This window comes from Squalius cephalus (genome assembly GCF_949319135.1).
Source record: "Squalius cephalus genome assembly, chromosome: 13".
NCBI lineage: Eukaryota > Metazoa > Chordata > Actinopteri > Cypriniformes > Leuciscidae > Squalius > Squalius cephalus.
This window is the reverse complement of record NC_137134.1, coordinates 2112223-2117388: the sequence shown is the minus strand read 5'-3', so window position 1 is coordinate 2117388 and position 5166 is coordinate 2112223. Positions and strand designations below refer to the sequence as shown.

At 38.2% G+C, this 5166-nt stretch overlaps 1 pseudogene across 1 annotated transcript; it reads left to right on the top strand.

The window, feature by feature from the left end:
* The first annotated feature begins 3853 nt into the window (after window positions 1-3853).
* LOC307170497 (putative nuclease HARBI1) lies at window positions 3854-4881 on the top strand (annotated as a pseudogene). The gene has a single exon. The product of its transcript is annotated as a putative nuclease HARBI1 (transcript).
* Window positions 4882-5166: the final 285 nt, after the last annotated feature.

Genomic DNA, 5166 nt, shown 5'->3' with positions numbered 1-5166 from the left:
CAGAGTAGCAAAATTAAATAGCAGACAAATCAAAGGAAAAACTAAACATGTGTGCAAGCGGTTACCAAACATTTTTTTCTCTGTGAGTTTTCAAAAAAAGAAAAAAACATTAATGTGCACCAAATCTATGCGCTTACATGTGCTATGCGTCTTTTTAAGGCGCTGTCTGTTTGGTTTCCATGGTGACGCGTCTAGCTTGTTACGTGACACACCGCAGCCACAACAGCCCTGAATGAATGATGATCTGCTTTTATGTCATTTTTCCTTTTTTACATTTGTTAGCTATGGCATGAAATATCTGATATTCCGATTGTCAAATATTTGCAACGCAATATATATAAATATAAAACGCAAATATTGCAAGAAAGAGGCAAAATGAATGCGATCTTTAGACAATTTTTTAAATACTCGACGGGCCGGATTAAACAGCCTAACGGGCCGTATGTGGCCCGCGGGCCGTAGTTTGCCCACCCCTGAACTAGAGGCTGGATTGTAGTTTGAACTGTAAGATTAAAAATATTATATGAATGCCTGGCTGAAGAGATGCGTCTTTAATCTAGTTTTAAACTGGGAGAGCGAGTCTGAGCAACGAACAGTATCAGGAAGGCCATTCCAGAGTTTAGGAGCTAAATGTGAAAATGCTCTCCCTCCTTTGGTGGATCTGGATATCCTAGGTATGACCAAAAGCCTCGAATTTAGTGATCTTAAAGAGCGCGATGGATTATAGGGCGATAGAAGATCCGTTAAATAGACTGGAGCTAAGCCGTTTAGGGCTTTATAAGTCAGTAGCAATACCTTGTAATTAATACAGAACTTTATAGGTAACCAATGTAGTGATGATAAAATCAGTGTTATAAGATCATATTTTCTTGATCTAGTAAGAACTCTAGCGGCTGCATTTTGGACTAACTGTAGCTTGTTTATTGAGGATGCAGGACAACCAGCTAATAAAGCATTACAGTAATCTAGCCTCGAGGTCATGAATGCAAGAACTAACTTTTCTGCATCAGAAACAGATAGCATATTACGTAGCTTAGCAATGTTTCTAAGGTGGAAAAATGCTGTTTTTGTAACATAAGAAATATGATTTTCAAAAGACAGGTTGCAATCTAGTATAACACCCAGGTCTTTTACTGTAGAGGATAAAGTAACAGGACATCCTACTATTTTTCAAGTTGTATTGTGAGAGGTTTTGTGGGCGTTTTTTTTCAACCGATAAGTAGTACCTCTGTCTTGTCTGGATTTATTAAAAGAAAATTACACATCATCCAATCTTTTATATCTTTAACACACTCTGTCAATTTGGATAATTTAGCGTTTTCATCCGGCCGTGATGAAATATATATTTGAGTGTCATCAACATAACAATGGAAACTAATTCCATGTTTCCTTATAATATTTCCAAGTGGCATCATATATATTGAGAATAATAGAGGGCCTAACACAGATCCCTGCGGCACTCCATAGTTTACTGACGTCATCTACTGACCAGCTTAATGCTTGTCCTTGAACACCAGTATAATTTTGTAGTCGATTTAAGAGTATTGTGTGATCTATAGTATCGAACGCAGCACTAAGATCAAGTAAAACTAGTATTGAGATACAGCCTTGGTCAGAAGCTAAAAGTAAATCATTTGTGATTTTAACGAGCACAGTTTCAGTGCTATGGTGCGGCCTGAAGCCAGACTGAAACTTTTCATAGATGTCATTTTCTTGCAAGAAAGAGCCCAGTTGAGCGGACACCACTTTTTCTAATATTTTAGACATAAATGGAAGATTTGAAATGGGTCTATTATTTGCTAGGTTATTATGATCTAATTGTGGTTTCTTAATGAGTGGTTTTATAACTGCCAATTTAAATGTTTTTGGAACATGACCTAAAGTTAAAGATGAGTTAATAATATTGAGGAGAGGCTCTTCCACTATAGGCAACACTTCTTTCAGTAGTTTAGTTGGTATAGGATCTAATAAACATGTTGTTGTTTTAGATGAAGTGATACGTTTATTTAACTCTTTTTGTTCTATAGTTGTAAAGCACTGTAATTGTTCTTGCGGGGTGATAATTGAAGCTGAATTATAAGGCGCGATTGAAGATTGAACGTTTACAATTGTGGTTCTGATGCTTTCTATTTTCTCAGTGAAGAAGTTCATGAAATCATTACTACTAAACTGTAATGGGATATTTTGTTCAGGTGACGTCTGTTTATTTGTTAGTCTAGCCACGGTGTTAAATAAAAACCTTGGATTATTTTGGTTATTTTTTATTAGTTTGCGGAGGTGCTCAGCCCTGGCCGCTTTTAGGGCCTTTTTATAACGTGACATACTGTCTTTCCACGCGATTCTAAAGACCTCTAAATTAGTTTGTTTCCATTTACGCTCTAAATTACAGGTTTCTCTCTTTAGAACATGCATAGTATTGTTGTACCATGGTGCTTTAATTTTCTCTCTGACCTTTTTTAATTTAAAGGGTGCAACAATATCCAATGTTCTAGAGAGAATGGTGCTCATAGTGCTAGTTAGTTCCTCTAGTTCATCTGTTTGTTTGGGTTCAGGCAGCAGCTGAGACAGATCAGATAAGCAATTTGAGAAATTATCTATGGTGGATGGAAGGATTGTTCTGCCTGGTCGATAACGCGGCACCGCATGACATATTACAGCAGTACGTAATATGCAAGTTACCATGTAATGGTCAGTGACATCATCACTTTGTGGAATGATATCTATATCGGTTGGATCGGTTCCATATGATATAATTAAATCGAGTGTATGATTTAGACAATGAGTTAGGCCAGTGACGTTTTGCTGGACCCCAAAGGAATTTAATAATTCTGTAAACGCAGCCCCTAACGCATCATTTGAATTATCTACGTGTATGTTAAAATCTCCAACAATTAATGCTTTATCGACGTTGACCAATAGATCTGAAAGAAAATCTGCAAACTCTTTTAGGAAATCAGTGTAAGGCCCTGGCAGTCTATATACGGTAGCCAAAGCTAGAGATAATAGGGATTTTTTCTTACATCTGAGAGCATAACATTTTGTACAAGTACTTCAAACGAATTAAACTTGTCACCTGTTTTCTGGGTAACATTAAGAATATCTCTATAGATTGTTGCAACACCGCCGCCACGACCAATCAGACGGGGCTCATGCTTATAACAGTATCCTGATGGAGTAGACTCATTTAGACCGAAATAATCATTTGGTTTAAGCCAGGTTTCAGTAAGGCAAAGTACATTGATGCTATTATCTGTGACTATTTCATTTACAATAACTGCCTTAGGTGTGAGTGATCTAGGGCCGGTTTCCCGTACGGGGATTAAGCCTAGTCGTAGACTAAATGTCATTTTAAACCTGGATTTATTGAAGTAGCTTTCTCACACATGGATTACAATAGTCTCAGACTTGCACTAGTCTAGACTTAATGCTCTGCCCCTCCATGTCCGAACTGCCCCTACAGTTGAGTGTTTTAAGGCTCGTCTAAAGACTCATTTTTATTCTCTGGCTTTTAACTCCGCGTGAGTTGTGTGGTCCTCTGTGGTGTTTATTTTGTGGTATATAATTTTTATTCGATTATATATATATATGTTTTTCTTATTTTGTTGAAATGATTTTATACTGATTCTTTTGTATGTTCTGAGTCTTTTGTGCAGCACTTTGGTAACTCTATGTTTGTAAAATGTGCTATAGAAATAAAGTGGATTGGATTGGATTGGAAACAATCGGATTTCTAGAAGTAGGATTAGACCTAATTCAGATCTAAATGAAGTCTTAAATTAAACCTGGTCAGAAGCAGGTTTAACCTCAGATTAAAACCTTCTTGCCTCAAGGCTCACGTCCACAGTAGCAGAAAATGGATTACCTCGACTATTTCAACGACAATCAGAGACCACCACCAAGACCAGAAAGAAGGTTGCTGAAAGACAGGAGCAACCCACTAAATGATTTTGATGATTTACATTTTCTTGACCGTTTCCATATGTCAAAGGAAAACGCAACAGAAATAATTGGTTTGCTGCGGCCCAAGCTTTCAGGTGACTTAGTCAGGGGCACCCCTATTTCTCCTTCCTTACAAATATTAATTACCTTAAGGTTTTTGGCATGTGGAACCTTCCATCGTGAAACTGGGGATTTGTGTGGTGTAGGTGAATCAACAGTGTGCAAAATAGTACACAAAGTCTGCAGTGCTATATGTGAACTGAAAAAGGATTTCATCAAATTCCCAAATGCTGCTGAACAGGCCACCTACAAGGTAGATTTCTATGAATATGGGAACTTCCCTGGAGTCATTGGTTGTATCGATGGCTGCCACATTCCCATCAAGTGTCCCTCTACAGCAGATGCTGAGGAATTCAGAAATCGTAAAAACTGGTTTTCAATAAATGTACAAGGAGTGTGCACTCCCACTATGCAGTTCTCCAATATTGTTGCACGTTGGAAAGGTTCAACTCATGACTCAAGGATTTTCCACAACTCCTCTTTGTACGGTCAGTTTGAAACAAGACAACACTCTGGAATTCTACTTGGTGACAGTGGGTATGCACAGTGGGTGACTTGTTCACCCCTTATCTCCATCCAGTCAGACCAGAGCAACAGCGCTATAACCAAGCTCACATGCTCACCAGAGGGCTAATAGAGCGCGTGTTTGGTGTATGGAAGAATCGTTTCCAGTGTCTCCGAAATACAATGCGGTTTGAACCTAGGAGGTGCTGCATTGTTATTATTGCAACAGCAGTGCTTCATAATTTTCTTAAACAGTGTGGCTGCCCAGACCCTGATATTGAAGATGATGATGACCAACATGTCCCTATCGCTGAGCTAGCCAATGACAGAAATGGACTTGCTTACAGAGATGCTTTTGCTTTGCAGCACTTCTCATAAATGAGCCTTGAGTGATACATAAATGATTGGCATAGACAGGTAAAAAAATTTCAGGAAATTATTTATTTAACTGAGATTTTGTTCCAAAGACAATTGACACTGCTGCTGCTTCATGTCTCTCTCTTTCATAGACAACTCAAGATGAAGAATTTTCATTTTGACTTCATGTTCTTCTTTTAAATATTGTAATTTACGTTCATGGAACTCTATGGCAAGTTTCTCATGAATGGTCATCCTTTTCCCTCTTGACCTGCTGCCTGGATTAGAGACTGCTGGATGCTGACT